The sequence below is a fragment of the Equus caballus genome, chromosome 5 (genome assembly GCF_041296265.1).
Source record: "Equus caballus isolate H_3958 breed thoroughbred chromosome 5, TB-T2T, whole genome shotgun sequence".
Taxonomy (NCBI): Eukaryota; Metazoa; Chordata; class Mammalia; order Perissodactyla; family Equidae; genus Equus; species Equus caballus.
In genome coordinates, this window is record NC_091688.1 from 91,274,901 (window position 1) to 91,293,628 (window position 18,728).

Sequence of the window (18,728 nt, forward strand, 5' to 3'; positions counted from 1 at the left end):
GAAGCACTAACCTCCCTCCTGCGTTCTGTTTTCTCTCCTGATCGCCACGCTTTCTGCAGTCCTCTGGTTTGGTTTCCAAGGCAGAATTTATGATAGGTTCCTGCCTGAGGAACAATTGCATTTTATCCAACAGTCTTGTTGGGTTTCAATTTCTCACCAGGAGAACCAAGTAATATTTTCCCACAGTTTTTCCCAATATGTTCATCTTTATTTTGTTCCATGTTCTCCCTTAAGATGGCACAGAGAAGGGAGGGAGGCGAACTTGTGAGCCCTTGGCAAGCAGGTCGCAAGTGCAGATCTTTTTCCTCCTTTTTCTAAAGTAGGAAGCAGAAACTTGAGCTGTGTTTGTGTGTGTATGAACATGTGCACGTGTGTGTGTGTGTGTGTGTGTGTGTGTGTGTACTTGAGTCCTGTGGGCTGTGGGAATAGGGAAGAAAATGGATCTTCTCCTCTGGCTTCAAATAGTGGCCAAAAGGGAGCTCAGGTTTATCTCATAGACACTGCTTGCTTGAGTTTCATGACACTCACGTCGCATTGGCATATCAATCTCTGATCTTCTGTTCAGCTAATCATTTCACCTGGCAAGCAGTTGTTTCACGTGGATAAGGGCCTATGTCTGGGATTTAGAGGCTATAATTGAAAGCCCTGGAAGTTTGCTTTCAAAGCCTCATTTTTAACCAGAGGATGCCAATTGCCTTTCATTACTAGATTGCATCGCCTTTTATGTGAACTCAGTTGAGTGGGTTTTCAAAACCAACCTCATGTTCTTCCCCCATCTGTTCTCAAATGTTTTATTCAATATTTGTTTCTCATCAAAATTTGGGTATCACTTCCCACATCTTCACATACCTGAGGCTAGTTTGCTTTTCAATTAAATGCCCCTGCTTGGCCATCCTTCTCCTCTGCACTACAATTGTTCATGTCTCCCCTTTCCATATCAGGCCTAAAACAGACTCCACAGGTGTTGTCAAATTTAGCATATTTTTCTTTCAGCTCTGGATGAAGACAGTGGCTCTGTGGTGTCTGATATGAGTCTATGGGCTAAATCGATAATGAGCCTGTCGAGACAAATAGACCAGCAATTGTTCTAGCCAGGCCAAAGGAGGCCAGCAAAATGCCACTTGCAGACTCAGTGGCGAACCAGCTGGGAGAGCAGAGGCAGTGCCGGATTAACGAAATCACATGGGCTTAGCTTGCACCAGGAACTAAAGCAGCTTTGGGAAAGGCATATGGCAAAAAATAAGCCAAAGTTAATCGCAAAGTCAGGTGTCCAACAAAGCAGCATCTGCTTGGAAGGGGAAGCGCATCAGCCCCTGCACAGTGGCTTCTCTCCTGCTCCAGTCAAGCAGGGGGTCTATGAGGAGTGGGATTAGCAGGCAACAAACCACAGCGTTGCTGCTGCCAGGGTGGCGGTGGCGCTCTAGCCCACATGGGCCTGGGGCCTGAGGCCCACCAAGCACTTGCCCAAGGCAGCCAGCTGTGGATCTGGTTATCGGCAGCAGCTGAGAGCAGCTCGGTGCTGGTTCCCCCCTCTCTTTTTCTTTCCTACTCATAAAACAGCCACCACCGTGCTCTATTGTTTCCTACCAATTCTTCCTGCACTGCCGGTTATCAGCAATAGTCTGTGCGCTCAAGTGCATGACCTCACTTAAAGAGCTTTGGCAGAATGTCAGCGTCAGGTTTTTCTCTCTGCCTTTAATAATGGCATCCCTTTTGGTTACTTGATTCTGAATCTGTCATAATTGCCACAAAGAGCTTCTATGTCCAGGACCTTGTAACACATTCTCCTCCCAAAGAGACAGGAAGAGGCCAGAGAGGTACAGACCGTCATAGGCTGGCTGCCTTGCCTAGAATTGTTTTCCTGTTTGTTACAGATGATGACCATGGTTTTAGCCTTGGGCAGTTCTCCTGCTTGAAATCCGCTTGCATTTTCTGAAGGGTAGTCCATGGAATATTATGGGATGTAAATGAATGTCACTTAAGGAAATAGCTGTCCCAGTCACCTAAATCTGAGAAACACTGGGTTTTACAAAGTTTTCCTGTTCTACGAAGTTTCTGTATTGTAGAGAGGCTCAACATTTTGGAGATGCTGATATGCCTTGTGGATGTAGACAGTAGATAGGGTTGGCAAAATTTCCCAATATTTTTAGCTTCAGAACCATTTTTTGGAAGAGTATTTGTTATGAGCTGAATTGTTTCATTCCCAATTTATATATTGACGTTCTCTCTTCCTGAGGGCTGCTGTAACAAAAATACCATAGACTGGGCAGCTTAAACAAGATTTATTTCTCACAATTTTTGAGTCTGGGAAGTCCAAGCTCAAGGTGTGGGCAGATTCAGTGTCTAGTGAGGGCCCATTTCCTACTTTATAGATGGTCATCTTCTCACTATGTCCTCAAATGGTGGAAGGGGCAAGGGAGCTCTCTGGGGTCTTTTATAAGGGCGCTACTCCCATTCATGAGGGCTCCACCCTCATGACTTAATCACCTTCCAAAGCCCCCACCTCCAAATACCAGCGCATTGGGGAAGAGGTTTCAACACACGAATTATGGGGGGGGGGACACAAACATTCAGTCTATAGCCAGCCCTCATTTGCGGTACCTCAGAATGTGAGCTTACCTGGAAATAGGGTCATTGCAGTTGCAATCAGTTTAAGATGAGATCATACTGGAGTAGGCTGGGCGCCCAATTCAATATGACTGGTGTCCTCATAAAAGGGGAAGATTGGGACTCAGAGACAGACACGTACAGAGGGAGAATGCCATGTGGATATTGGAGTTATGCTGCCACAAGCCAAGGAACTACCAGAAGCTAGGAGAGAGGCCTAGGAAAAATTCTTCCCTTATTGCCTTCAGAGGGAGTATGGCCCCAACGACACCTCAATGTTGGACTTCCAGTTTCCAGAACCGTGAGAGAATAGTATCAGTTGTTTAAACCGCTCCATTTGTGGTACTTTATTATGGCAGCCCCAGGAAACTAATATAGTGTTCAGGAGAATACTGTTCTGAAGAACTTATTTTGAAAAATGCTGCTTAACAGGCTTACCAGAATAGCAATTATAGCCATCTAAGAGCATATTTGCAGAAGTTTAAGATTTTAAGAAGTTTAAGCCTCAATTTAAGATATTCTATAGATTTGTGTGTAGAGTTAATTCTGACTGCATTGATGTTATTTCATATTTAAAAGAAAAATCTTGGTCAACCATAGGAGATATCTTGTAAAGCAAATGGATGCTTTGTCCTCTTACATCCCCCAAATCCTCAGATTATAAAACCAGGTTCATTACTTAAGCTGATGGTCATCTTTCTGCCTTGCCCGAAGAACTGCCTTTAATTAGACGGGTGGTCAAAGCGTCCCCGGAGGTACACTAGCTTTCTTTATCATGTTCCCTTATCCCGCTGGCTGGAATGAAAATGGAACGTGCTACAGTGGCTGTCCGTGAGCTGCTGATGCAGCTCTTTTGTTGAAGGGATTTCTAACGTTGCCTAGTGAAACCCAAATTTGGGGGTTTCGTGGACCAGTAACTTTTAAGAATTAATTTGGGGACTGACATAGGTTTGTAAATTTTTTATTTTGTCAAGTAAAGATATTCAAACAACAACAAATGATAAAATGAAAAAGAATCAACAACCACAATGTGCCAGTGATGTCATTTAAACTTATTATTTTGCCAAGTAAGAATATTTAAATATACCCAAAAAAATACCCAAAGCAAAACCATCTATAACAAACATGTACTACTGATACTGCTTATAAAAGGAAAGGATATTTCTCAAACCCCAAAAAGGTAAGAAAAATAAAATGTCGTAATGATACCAGGGGGTTATGAGTTTTGAGTGCTATGTGCCAGGCATATTCTAAATGCTCCATATGCGTGAGCTCAATTAATCCTCACAAAAAATTGTAAGGTTGAACCTACTACCTTCCTTTTATAAGATGGGAAACTGAGGCACTGGGTTTAAAGTTGCCTTGGGTTATGTGCTGGAAGGTGGTGAGGCTGGGAGCTGAATCCAGAAGTCTGGCTGTAGGGTGTGATGTCGTGATCTTAAACATCATCAGATCTTGCATCTCTAACAAGGTCCTTTCCAAAAAAGAAGCCTCAGCAAATTGAGTGTGTGGGGATATTTTTATTCTGTTTTATCCCGTGTTGCTGCAGACCTGTGATAACGTCATCACAGAGCAGTCTGGGCTGGCATTTGAGAAGCCCTAGACAGCTGCTTGAGGCTGTGCGCCAGCGAGGGACCCAGAGGGGAAATGGACTGTGCTGCTTGTGGAGGGAATTCCTAAGGTAGAGTGGGGAAAGGGCTCATTTTCCTTTAATCAGTCATCTGCGTTTCGCGGTAGGGTTTGAGCAACCTTATCAAAGGTAAGTACGAATCCATCATTTCAGCTGACATTTTGAAAATACTGCAGGGTGGCAGAAAGTTAATGTATCAAAAGTCATTAAAGGTTTAACACAACCAAACCAAAACTAATATACTTTAAACTTCACTTCAAAGTCTGGGCTGTGAGTCAATGCTGAGCTTGTGGGGGAAGGGGCAGTTTGTGCATGCGTGTGTGTGTGATAGGATTTGGATTCTACAGCCAAGAAGCTTGTGAAAACACACCACATAAGCCACTCAAAAGGGAATAACATCAAGTACTTAGCCTTCTGTTTCTGGAAATGACCACACAGGTATAGCTTTTCCAAGTGAAAAGCTTCTCAGGGTAGCATGATTTACCGAAAGTAGCACGTATAAACATGGTTCAAATTCCAGCTTTCATTCTTTGCTGTGTGATCTTGGAAAAGTCGCTTAGCCCTCCTGAGTCTATTTCATTTGTAAAATGGGAAGAATAAATCTATCATATAGTTTTTGAATGAGGATTAGGCTAATTCCTGTCCATTGGTTAACATTATTACTGACCAAAGAGAATCTTATTTTTAAACAAATATTTATACAGTGTTCATATTGCCAAACCCTGTTCTAAGTTATTCTACAAGTAGTCATAATAACCCCATGAGGGTAGGCATAATTATGATTTCCATTTTACAGTTGGGAAAAATGAGACATAAAGAGGTTAAGTAGCTTGCTCAAGGTCACCCTGCATGGTCTGGCCCAAGGCCAACCCTCTTGCCTCATTTTCTCTTACACCCCCCCACTCACCACCCTGCAGCTACACTGGCCTGCCTCCTGTTCTGCAGTGTCAGAAGGAGGGCTCCAAACCCAGGCATTCTGGTGCCGGAGACAATGCTCCTCGTCACTATTCTGTAATGTCCTGATAACTGACATTGAAATACTTTCAATTTTAAGTACTTATTTGTCAACTATACTTGAAAGATGTGCTTTACCAGAATCAGAAACAAAGGAATCGTTGCCTATGAACAGCATGTATATAGAATTAGCAGCGGCTGTGCACTGCTAAGTGCGTAGAGATTGTACAGTGTGGATTTTCTTCACCACCACTTTCTTCACACTAGGGGTTCGCACTAGTGTGGGGGCATCAGCTTCCCGGATGGCTCCTGTTCCTCTCTTGTCTCTTCCCACTTACCCTCTGAGTTTCTTCCGGCCTGACTGCCCTCTCCTAGGCCCCCAAGCTTCTGCCCTGGCCCTCACTGGGTGCAGGGCCTCTCAAACTCTTGCATGGGCCTCCTGCCTTTAATGACATCAGTGTGAGCTGCCACCCCAGCTGCTTCCCTTGTTCCGGGCAGCTTCCTCTCTGGACTCCTTTCCCTACCCTGCTCAGGCTCCCACTGGTACCCAGTCCTCTCACAATCCTCACAGGCTTTGCTTTCTTATTCTCAAGAGAAATAGAGACCAGTGCACACAAGCTCCTGAGTCGGCCTTGTCCCCACCACATCTGCCTGTGCACGGCAGTGTGCAAACGGGTCCTTCCTTCTCTCCAAAGCTTCACTGTACTTGTGCGTCTGATCTCATTCTTTAGTCTGCAGGGCCTTTCTTTGTCCATGATTCTTCCTCTTTCTCTCCTGCGTCTTCCTTTTTGTCAAGTTTTCCCCGTCTCAAAACAAATCCTGTCTCAACTCTGCAATGCCATCAGGCTCCTGCCCGTTCTCCCTTCCTTCGTTGCACATCTTGAAAGAGAGTTTGTACATGCTGGCTGTCTCTCCCTTCTCTTGTGCAATCCACTTCTCAACTCCTGCAGTCTATTTGGCTTCTTTCCACAACACTTGACCGAATTGCTCTCACGGTGGTCATCAATGGTCTGTTAATTGTTGAATCCAATAGCATCTTCTCAGTCATTGCACTTGACCTCTCAGGGAGACCCTGCGTGGTCTGGCCCAAGGCCAACTCTCTTGCCTCATTTTCTGTTACACCCCCTTGCTCATCACACTGAAGCTACACGGGCCTGCCTATTGTTCTGCAGACAGCCAGCAGTGCTATTTCATTGCCTTTGCACGTGCCGGTGCCTTTGCCTCTAGAACACTATTCTCCCAGATATTTGCATGGCTCTCTCCTTATCTTCATTCAGATCCCTGTGTAGCTGTCACTTCTTAAAGAAGCCCTCCCTGTTACCTAAAATAGCACCCTTCCCTCATCACTTTTAATCCCCTTGCCAGTTTTAGATTTTTTCAAAGTGTGTATCACTACCTACCTGCTCCTTATTCATCTTCCCCAGAATACAGTTCCATGACGGCAGGGACTAGTCCTTTTTTTTTTGCAAGTTTATTTTTAGCACCTATGGTAGTGCCTGGCACATAGCAGATGTTCTATCAATGTTGGGTTGAACGAACAAATTTGAACGTCCCTCATCTCTTGGCTTCTGTGATGCCATGCTTTCTGGTTCTCCTATTGCCTCCCTGACCATGACTTCTCTCACTCTCACTTGATCTTCTTCACCCACCTCAGACACTAGAGTTTTGTCCTTGGCCCCTTTTCTTCCCTGCTATATATCCTGCTCTTGGGTGATGTCATCCATTTTGGTGACTTTATCCCTTATTTCCATGGTGATGTCTCCCAGGCCTGTATCTCCTGGAACTTTCTACCAAGAGGCAGATCCATATTTCCAAGAGCCCATTGTACACCTCCACCCAGAGGTACCTCACACCTAACATGGTCAAATAGAGGGATCATTATCCTCCCTCTAGATTTCTTTGTTCCATGTCTCAACTGATGGTACTGCTACCTACTCTGTTGCCTAAGCTTAAACCCTTCCTACTTTTCTCTTCCATTTCCAAGTTCTGGTGTGCCTACTTTAGAGGAAGTCCATTTCTTTTGCCATGCTTGAGGCCAGGCCCTCATCATCTCTTGCCTGGATTATTCCAACCGTGTGCTGTATGGTCTCCCTACATCCAGCCTCTCCTATCTCCAAGCCAATATATCTACATGAACTGCTGCCAGAATTCTTTTTCTGAAAGAATTTGATCACTACTTTCCTCCTTGAAGAATCTCGATGGATACCCATTGCCTTGGGATTAAAATCCAAACTTCCTAGTATGACCCACAGGTCCTCATGACTGGTTCTAAGGAACTTCGAATCAATTCTGAGAGAACAAAGGATTTAATGTGAGCTGTAGCATGGGAGCACCTTTCCTTCTGGGCAAGAAGAAGAAAACCCAGGTGGACGTATGTCTCATACCACAGCCAAGCTCAGGTCGGGCAGGAACAGCCAAAGGCTTCTCAGTATGAGATGGGAGTTGGGTAGGAGAGTTAACCTAGGGAGCAAATCCAACACTGTGCCAACTGGCAAAATATCCTACGCTTCAAAGATATGGAACTTTTCCTCAGGAAGATTAATGAATATCTTTTTGAAGTGTGCTTACTTTACAGGTAATAATGATAATATTTACCATTTACTGTATACTAGCATCACTCTAAACACTTTATATGTATTAATTCATTTAATCATTAAACAAGCTTAGGTAGATACTATGATTCTCCCCATTTCACAGATGAAGAAACTGAGGCACAGAAAGGTTGAGTCACTGAAGGTCTTATGGACAGAAGTGGAACTGGGACTCAAACTCAGGTAAGTGACCTCAGTATTAGTAATGAAGTCAGGGGAACTGCAGATCTCCTTGAGAAGGAGATCAAATTGGCATTGGGGGAACCGTGCTCCTTCCTTCTTTCTCTGGGGACCTCAATGACTGGGCTGATAAGTATGCCATGAATGACTGAGGCAGGAACACATAGGAGGAAGTTTTATGGGGAGGAGCTTAGATTTTGTGAACAATAGTTTGGGTGATTGAACAGAGATATGAAGAAGTGCTATGGAGAAGAAAGGATGGGAGAGAGAGAAAGAGAATGAGAATTAGAGACGAATGAGAGTCTTTTGTGGCCTTCTTCCTGTTAGGCACTGAAAATCTAGAAAATTCTTGTTTGATGCAAGTATATAACTCAATTGATTAGAATATGGCCTTTAATTTCTCCTTTGCTGGCTCTGCTATCCCTCCAACAGGCCACAAGCTACTGCATCTTTAGGAGCATTTGGTCAGGTGAAGTAGATGGACAGAGTAGCCCAAAAGAAGGACTGATTAATCCCCTCTTGTGCTTTTTGGTGGAGAAGGGACTGAAGGTACTGGTATTTTGAAGGAATTAAACTTGGATCCTGGAGACACCAATGATCAGGGCAGCAGTTCAGATGATCCAGAGCTCCTGGGCAATAGTACTCAACTTATTATTGCCCCAGGTTGGCGTTCCAGGACAAAGCAAGGGCTGCCACAACCAGATGCACATGCTTCAACCACATCGAAAGACTCATTGCTGACTCATCAACCAGGACCTCCCCAGTATCTGGGAGATGTGTCTGTCAATGTGCTGCTCTGTCTCAAATAACCTTCTTTCTCCTCCCTTTTCCTCCACTCTTGTCACTTCCTTCAGTTCCTTCCCCTTTCAATGGAAGTCTTAAAGATCTCGAAGATGTGAGGTATATTTCTATTATCATATAAAGCACACTAAATTATGATTTTCTCACTACACTAAGCTCCTTTAAGAGCACACTTTGAATTCTCTTCTTGGTACTCCCATCAAGAAGCACAGAGCACATGGTAGGTGCTTAATAAATGTTTGATGAATATATAAATGAATGAATACCTGTAAAACATTTCACGGTGCTGCAGCTGTTGCTGCTGTCACTCCTTATGCATCTCAGTGGATTTTTTTTTTTTTTTTTTGCATTGGCGCTCTGATCCCACTAAGTAAACAATCCCCTTTCCTCTTGGGAGATTCCAAGGGTGTCATTTGTTATATGGCAATCCTTATGACATGTGAATAACCCTTTATCCATTGTGCTTTCTGTTTTTTAGTTAAAAAAAGAAAACTGCTGCGTCTTACAATCCTCCTCTGATAGAAAATTACACCAAAAAGACTAATTCTTGATAATGATTATGGACAATTTCACAGAAGGATTTATTTTACGCTGGCTACTTTGCCGGACACTGTCAACATATGTTCTCATTTAATTCTTAGAGTAATCCCCACTTGAAAAAGCATCATTTTCCATTTTAAAATGAAGCTACTGAGGCTTAGAGAAGTTGAATGACTTGCCGAGACCATCTTACTAATAGATGGAGAAGTCAGAATTCAAAACCAGATTCATCTGAATCCAAAACTCTGTGCAGAAGGCCCTCTGACTGCTGTGTGGAGGATGGATCTGAGGGCAACAGGTCCAGAGCTGGAGAGGCGCTTGCCATATGAACACATGGCTGTGATTCCTGTGGGAGGTGGCTAGGACTTTAGCTGGAGTGACAGTGATAAGAACAGAGAGAAGCAGAGAGATTGAAAACATATTTAGGACACAAAATTTGAGAAATGTGATTGATTAGATGTAGGAGATTAGGTGGGGGAAGACTTGCTGGTGATGTTCTGGTTCCTGGTTGGTTGCCTGGGCATATGGAGACATCATTCACTGAGTAGGAAATGTTAGCAAGGGAACAGGGATTGGTAAGAAGATAATGTAATTCATTTGAGGGGTGTTGAGTGTTGTGTATTTGGGGGTTCCAAGCAGACTTCTTGAAGACTTTCATATATATGAGTCTGAAATTCAGAGGGAATGCCTTGCATCTTTTATATAGTTGTTTGTGTTCTGTGATCATTTGATTTAAAGCTCTTTTTAGTTACCAAAAGTTTTCCACTTAATAGTCAGCGGAAGTCAAGAGAGTGCCTATTAGTGAATTAGTGCCTCTTAGGGAAACCTGTTCCATATTATCGTGTTAAATGCTTGGGAAAGGTTTTCCCCTTTATTGCATATTTCCATTGCCTGAGATCATTCTACATCCTTAAATTTGTTGTGTTGAATTTTTCTAGTTGTCAGGAAACAAATAGCTGATTGTGTCAGCTCTACTTCTATGTCTCAAACTTCTTTTGGTTGTCAGATGAGCCAGCCACCTCTGTGAGTTATCGCCAAGTGTCTCTTTGAAAATACATTAGAATCATATGTACTTTTTCTTCCATACCATTTTAAAAGAATTTACTATTTTTAAAAGAATGACTATTTTTCCCTTTAGTTAAGCATTTGGCCCTTCAATATAGCCTTGCTTATAATCCCTGGCACAAATGAAAATACCATAATTAAATAAATCCTGGGAGTCTGAGCTCAGACTATCTCACCAAGGAGACTGCCAAATGCTCTGAGATAACAGGGAATACAGGATGCCAGCAAGTGATAAAAAGCATTATCTCATTGAACAAAGGAAAGAGTACATGCAAGGCAAAATGGGCTGACTACAGATCTCTTCCCCTTAAACTGGGTGTCCACTACAGCTTGCTCGATATTGTAGACTGTTGCAATAAATTTTGGCCTCCCAGCATCTGAATACCCTTTATATGTTTGTGAACCACTTTCCACCCTCAAATTATAAACAGCTAGATCCTACTCAAGAAACTGAAAATGATTTTCTCCTAGACCCTTGAATTTATGGTGTAGGAACAGGATCCAGACCCCGGGAATGAGAGCTAGTCAACCAGACATGCAGCTCGATGCTTGTGACTTGGAGAGGCAGACACTGTGTGGACTCCACTCTGCTGAGAGGGGCAGCAGCAACAACTAGTTTTCAGAGACTGCAGAATGTGGTCTGGGGCCAGAACGCAGTGCCCACTATCCGTGGGTTGGTAGGACATGTCACGGAAGCTATGTCCAGCTCTTGTGGCAGTGGTATCTTCATCAGACCAGTTCTATGGTATGTGATTTTGGATATTGCTTTTGTCTGCAAATCCTCCACTCCTGGCCCTCCTAGAGATTTTGTAAGCTACCCAATGCCCTTTTATTAAATCCATTTTATGCTCACATTAGCCAGGCCTGTTGTCTATTGCCTGCAGCTGATTGACGCATCCCATTCTCATGTAATATATTAAATTTTAAGGATTCCCAACACTGTTTTCCTATGGCTTAGCTCTCTTGGAATGTCTTTAGAATGAATTTCGCTTTGCCTTGTATTATAGTTATAAATATACTTTTTAAACCAGATTTTTGGGAAGCAGAGACTATATCTTAATCATCTTTGTATCCTTCTGCTAATGACCATCTCAAATGCCTTGCACAGACTAAAAATTATTTATAAAATTGACTCGAGCAGGTTGTAAATACACCAGACCTTTATAGCTGCAAGGAAACAACACGGGCTAAGTCCACCTCTTAGAGTGGCCTGGGGAACTCTGAAAAACACCAGAGAGAATAGTCGAAGGGTATCCTTGCCTGGTCATGACTTAGGCAGTGAGTTGCTCCCTATAAGGCTGCCTGTTAATAGGTTCAGGCCATTGATCAGTAATAGCCAGAGTGATGGCGGTAATCCCTTCTCTAAGAATCTCCCATCAGAGTCTGTATTGAGCTAATAAGAGTCTGCATCTCAAAGCCTCATGGGTCTTCTTGTGAGTTGCTGTAGTGGACCCAATGCAATCCCTCTTTTCAGCAGGGAGGAGAGAAGCTTCTTTCCCTATTAAAAAAAAAAGTAGTCCCTATAATCAGCAGCACGTGTTCTAGATTATAGCCTTTATTTCTCAGGCTCTTGCTTTACTTTTATGGGTATGAAAGAAAACCCTATGTGAAGTTGAATCTGTTTATTATATACACATGACTACCAGCCTAATTTTTTCATAAGGTTATTAGACACACACATAATATGGTCCCTGCAGTCACATTTCACTGCTATTTGGCATGACTCTAGCGTGCAAACCTTTACTAAGATGTGCTCATCAAACCTGAAATTGACCATCGATGTAGCTCATTTTAGCATGAAGATGAATTGAACTTCTTTCCCTTTTGCCCTATATCTGTGAAGCTAATTACAGGCATACCTCAGAGATATTGCAAGTTCGATTCCAGACCACTGTAATAAAGCGAATATTGCAATAAAGTGAGTCATGAATTTTTTGGTTTCCCAGTGCATATAAAAGTTATGTTTATGCTATATTGTAGTCTATTAAGTGTGCAATAACATTATGTCTAAAAAAACAATGTACATACTTTAATTAAAAAATACTTTATTGCTAAAAATTGCTAACCATCATCTGAGCCTTCAGCAAATCATAATCTTTTTGCTAGTGGAGGACCTTGCCTCAATGTTGATGGCTGCTGACTCATCAGGGTGGTGGCTGCTGAAGGTTGGAGTGGCTGTAGAAATGTCTTAAAATAAGACAACAATGGAATTTGCCACATCGATTGACTCTTCCTTTCACGAATGATATGCCTGTAGCATGCAATGCTGTTTGATAGCATTTTATCCATGGTAGAACTTCTTTTGAAATTGGAGTCAATCTTCTCACACCATGCCTCTGCTTTATCAACTAAGTTTATGTCATATTCTGAATCCTTTGTTGTTATTTTAACAGTCTTCGCAGCATCTTCACCAGGATTAGATTCCATCTCAAGAGACCAATTTCTCTGACCACCCATAAGAAACAACTCTTCATCCATTATAGTTTTCTCATGAGACCGCAGCAATTCAGCTGCATCTTCAGGCTCACTTCTAATTGTGGTTCTCTTTCTATTTCCACCACATCTGCAGTTCCTTCCACCACTGGAACCCGTCAAAGCCATCCATGAGGGTTGGAATCAACTTCTTCCAAGCTCCTGTTCATGTTAATATTTTGACCTTTTCCTGTGAATCGTAAATGTTCTTACTGGCATCTAGAACTGTGAATCCTTTCCGGAAAGTTTTTGATTTACATTGCTCAGATCCATGAGAGGAATCACTATCTATTGCAGCTATAGCTTTACAAAATGTATTTCTTAAATAGTAATACTTGGAAGTCAAAGTTACTCCTTGGTTCATGGGCTACAGAATGCATGTTGTCCTGGCAGGCATAAAAGCTGTACTAATGTTGTTGTTTATCTCCATTGGAGCTCTTGGGTAACTAGGTGCATTGCCAATGAGCAGTAATACTTTGAAAGGAGTTGTTTCCTTCTGAGCAGTAGGTCTCAACAGTGGATTTAAAATATTCAGTCAACCATGTTTTAAAAAGATATGCTATCATTCAGGTCTGTGGTTCCATTAACAGAGCACAGGCAGAGTAGCTTTAGCAGAATTCTTAAGGGCCCTGGGATTTTTGGAACGGTAAATGAGCGCTGGTTTCAACTTAAAGTCACCAGCTGCATTCACCCCTAACAAGGGAGTCAGCCTGTCATTTGAAGGCTTGAAGCCAGGCATTGGCTTCTCCTCTCCAGCTATGAAGGTCCTAGATGGCATCTTCTTTCAAAATGAGGTTGTTTAGCCTACATTGAAAATCTGTTATTTAGCGTAGCCGCCTTCATTAATTACCTTAGCTAGGTCTTCTGGGTAACTTGCTGCAGCTTCTGCATCAGCACTTGCTGCTTCCCTTTGTACTTTTATGTTATGGAGACGGCTTCTTTCCTTAAACCTCATGAACCAACCTCTGCTAGCTTCCAACTATTCTTCTGCAGCTTCCTCACCTCTCTCAGCCTTCACAGAACTGAAGACAGTGAGGGCCTGGGTCTAGATTCAGCTTTGACTTAAGGGAATGTTGTGGCTGGTTTGATCTTCTGTCCAGACCGCTGAAACTTTCTCCATATCAGCAATAAGGCTGTTTCATGTTCTAGGCCTCTGTGTCTTCACTAGAGTGGCACTTTTAATTTCCCTCAAGAACTTTTCCTTTGCGTTCACAACTTGGCTAACTGTTTGGCACGTTAGGCCTAGCTTTCAGCCCATCTCGGTTTTCAACATGCCTCCTCACTAAAGTCGCTCATTTCTAGCTTTTGATTCAAAGAGAGACACTTGCGACTCTTCCTTTCACTTGAACACTTAGAGGCCATTGTAGGGTTATTAACTGGCTTAATTTCAATATTGTTGTTTATCAGAGAATAGGGAGAGGAGGAGAGGTAGGGGGAAAGGCTGGGCACTGGAGCAGTCAGAACAAATAACATTTATCCATTTAAATTTGCTGTCTTACAGGGGCACAGTTCGTGGTGCCCCAAAACAATTACAATAGTAACATTAAAGATCACTGATCACAGGTCACCATAACAAATATAATAATAATGAAAAAGTCTGAAATATTGTGCAAGTTACCAAAATATGACACAGAGACCCGAAGTAAGCAAATGCTATTGGAAAAATGGCGCTGATAGACTTGCAGAGTTGCCACAAACATTCAATTGTAAAAAATGCAATGACTGCAAGGCACAAGAAAGTGAAGCACAATAAAATGAGGTATGCCAGTCTCGTTATCATCACATATTTGCTTTGCAGTTTCAGTTCTGGTCTTGATCCCTTTCCTATATTGTGGTCTTAAAGAAGCATGTGAATTCCATTCGTACCCCTCCTCTTACCTGTATGTTATGACATAATGCCAAAAGGCGTTATATAATATACTTGCCCTATACTCTAAAGAGAATGTCATTTCTTTTGGTTGAGAGAGGTCTTTCAAAGGATTACCAGAGTAGAGTATCTTATAAGCCACACATTCACATTTATCCTAAAAAACTATAAAAACAGGGGCCGGCGGTTAAGTTTGCACATTCCGCTTCAGCAGCCTGGGGTTCGCCAGTTTGGATCCTGGGTGCAGACATGACACCACTTGTCAAGCCATGTTGTGGCAGGTGTCCCACATATGAAAAAGTGGAGAAAGATGGGCATGGATGTTAGCTCAGGGCAAGTCTTCCTCAGCAAAAAGAGGAGGATTGGCAGCAGATGTTAGCTCAGGGCTAATCTTCTTCAACAAACAAACAAACAAAAAAACTATAAAAACTATTCTAGTTGCTCTCTCTCTCTCATAGCCTAATTGTTAAGTTTGAATTTGCCTTTATCTAGCTAGGGTCTTAAGTATGGGGCTTAAGAGTATAGCATAGCGTAGTAATTAAAAGTAAAGCCTCTGATATCAGGCCCCAGGGGATCAAATCCTAGCTCTTCCATTTAATAGTTTTGTACTATTAAAATAACCATAGCTTGACTCCTCATATTAAGAATGTGATAACCTGCCTCAGTGTTGTTGTAAGGGATAAGTTATTTTTTTTAAGGTGCACATCATTACATTTCAATTTCTGTGTAGATTACATAATGTTCACCACCCAGCGACTGATTACCATCTGTCGCCATACACACGTGCCCTTTTATGTGAAGAGAGTTAGAGTATGGTTCTAATGAGACTTCAACAAATGTAAGCTATTATTGTCAAATTTCCTTTTATTTATCTAATTTGGAACTGCAAAGACAAGGCCATTCCTTAGTGCTTCTAAAACTACAACCTTTGGAATTCGAAAGGAGCCAAAAATGGAATCATGACGTTTTAGACATTTTAAACTTGGAAGAGGACTTCGCTATTAGATGCTCTCATTTTATGCCTGAGAAGGAAACCCTGTTGCCCAAGGTCTCAGAATACTTAGGGGTTTCAAACCCAATAAGGCCCATATTTTGAGTAGCAGTAGGACTATCTGGAAGACAGTTGGCTCTTCTCTGACTGTAAGATTCTATTAATTTAGAGGACACACCCAAGTACAAAAATTTAGTCTACAAGGAAGCAGTATGTAGAAATAGACAAAAGTAGACTATTTTTAATAATGCTTACAAAGTAAAATTCTTAGCTAAGAGAATAAATTAAATGTTCGTATAACTGAATTTCGTAGGTAACTAACACTTTACTTTCTTAGATCTCACTGGACAGAATGAACATCTTATTCTATTCTCTTGCCAACTCACACGTTATCAGTGAATTCTCCTAACAGCTTTTTGGGGGACTTAGGGGAGTTTTTTTCTAACGTAATTCTCTACAACATTAACATTTAACAGTAAGGTCGTGATGTGATGAATGCACAAGGCCTTTTAGAAATCTACAAAGTACTTTTTCTTTACTTCAGACTCCTTGTAAAACAGTGATGTCTCATGGGGCTTCTTGAGGATTAAGAAATGTGCATTAGGTACAATGACTGGGATAGAGACTACTCAAAAAGTGTCTTTCCCACCCCTCTGCCCTATACACACACATATTCCCCTTTCCCAGTGGGCCACTTGCCGTTGGTGCAGAAGCATATGAGCATCCATAATGTCAAGGGACTTCATTGTCCCCAAATTTCTTAAAGCCAATTATCAACTGGAAATAAATATTTCTTTTAAAAAATATACATTCATTTTTTAACTAACACTTCAATCTGAAGAGTTTATTAATCTTATCATTCAGGTCTCAGGTCAAATGTCATCCCCTAAGAGAGGCCTTCCCGTTTTTACTGTCTCACTCTCTCAGGCTAGAAGGTAAATTCCAGAAGGGTGTACAGTATCTTGTTTAATATTGTATCTCTGTGTATTAGAACTCTGCCTGGCACACAAGTCTCTCAGTAAAACCACATTTGTTTGATTGAATGAATAAATGAAGGCCTTGATAAGTAAGTTTGATTTTATTCTGAGTACACCATAAGGGCAATCGAAGAATTTTGTGCAGCAGGATAACATGACCAGATTTACAGTTTAGAAAGACACTCTGGCAGCATTGTGTTCTTACCATTAGCAACCAGAAAATCAACTTTGCTTTTGGACTGAAATTGAGAATACTAGCAAATGTCATTTGAGGCAAAGAAAGCTATGAGACTTGAAGAAATCAGTGACTAGAAGAAGAAGAAAAAGAAAAAGAAAGAAACTTGAAAAGAAAATGTTTGTGGAAACCAAATGCCTAGGAAAATTAACTCCAGGCATCTGAACAGGTACCTCTCAGAGAGATGGAGTGACTCAGAGAGGCAGCGAAGCTTAAATAGACTAAAAGGATTCCCCAGCAGGAGCTCTGGGTTATGAAATGTTCGACCTCTAGAGAGTAAGTTGAGCCCTTCCAATGGTATTTTCAGAGTTGCTCTACTGTCTTCTCACCTACAGCTTTCATGATATGTTGTGCTGATACATGGACTCAATGGTCCAGGACTCTGCCTGTATCTCAGGAACTCTGTTTAGCCCTCCTGGGTCATACAGAAGCACCAAGCAAGCTGCTGGTGGGACTGAGTGTGGGGCTGCTGACGATCTGAGGTGACTTTCTGTGTCTTTCAATGTAATAGTGGTGGCTGTGGACCACAGCAAAGAGAAACAGGGCCTCTTAGAATGCTGGATCCAATTCGAGAATCCTGGGTGGTGAAAAGAAGAGGTCACATAATTAACTCTGACTTGATGGAAGGAGAATGGTGTCATGAATCACACAAACAGTAGATAATTTTAAAATTACGTATAAAACTGGGCTTTGGAATGGACTGAAGGACTTTTTTGGCAGAGGATTTATGTCTTATTTGCTTTGCTTAAGCTAATAGTAAAATGCGTTTGCATTCCATCTGCATTTGAAAGATGTTTGGCAGCAGGTGGTTTGGATGGAAGGAGAGTGGGAGAAAAGGAAGGAAAAGCATAGGAGGAGAGAAACAGCCTGGAAGCATGCTGGCTGGCTAGGAAGTCAGGCTGGGCAAGTGAAAACTTGCCAACTGGACCCACATGGTGCAAAACCTTTGAGTGCACAATGAAGAATGAACTATCTAATTGACTGATATAATTAAAAGCACCAGGCCTGATAAAATCAACATGCAATAAATGTTTGTTGAATGAATAAAAAGAATTTTTCTCTGATTTTGAAGAAATAACATTTCATTGGAAATATGCAAAAGTTTTATTCAATGCTGTTTAATTTTTATTAGGTGGCGTCTTGGTAAGAAGGCACAGAAATGCTCTTCCTTTTTCTTCATCAGCCTGACCCCGGAATAATAGTATCAAAAGTTTTTAGGCCTTGGGTATCAAAGCAGCTGTTGCAACCAGAGCCTATATGTCAGCTTGAACTGTGGTACCAATGCTATTTTTGAGAAGCAATGTGTGATTGGCTTTTTTTTTTTTTTTTAAAGATTGGCATCTGAGCTAACAACTGTTACCAATCCTTTTTTTTTATTCTTCTCCCCAGAGCCCCCCAGTATATAGTTGTACATTCTAGTTGTGAGCACCTCTGGTTGTGTCGATTGGCTTTTGGGTTTATGTTTTTAAAAGACTGGAGGATTCATTACTTTAATCTGGGGGCTGCTTTTGACACCTGTCAATACAACATGTGCACACTTGGTCACTACTGATGAAACTAGAAACCTGATGTGCTATGCTACTTCTTAGGGTCAGAGCAACTCTCAGCTGGCCCTATCAGAGGAGGGTGCTATGGCCAACCCCCAGGAGAGCCTGAGGCAGCAGGACACTCGGCCAGGCCAATCTGCTGCTCTCGTACCAGTTGGGACCCACCAAAGATGCGATTCAGTTCTCAGAGTATCTGTGGCTATCAGAACAATGCCCACCAGCAGGTCACTCCACATGCTGCCTGGAGTGGTAAGAAACTTGAAGCCTTAAT

The 18,728-nt window shown here is 42.0% G+C and overlaps 1 long non-coding RNA gene across 2 annotated transcripts in view; it reads left to right on the forward strand.

Moving 5' to 3' along the window:
• Nucleotides 1-4,165: 4,165 nt before the first annotated feature.
• LOC138924149 (uncharacterized) overlaps nucleotides 4,166-18,728 on the forward strand; it is a 102,177-nt gene continuing 87,614 nt past the window's right edge. The window contains exons 1-2 of one of the 2 annotated variants that reach the window (XR_011438877.1): nucleotides 4,166-4,288; nucleotides 7,889-7,965. This is a non-coding gene — a long non-coding RNA (uncharacterized lncRNA). Of the gene's footprint in view, nucleotides 4,367-7,888; nucleotides 7,966-18,728 lie in introns of both variants that reach the window. The other variant, XR_011438876.1, reaches the window with a different exon arrangement.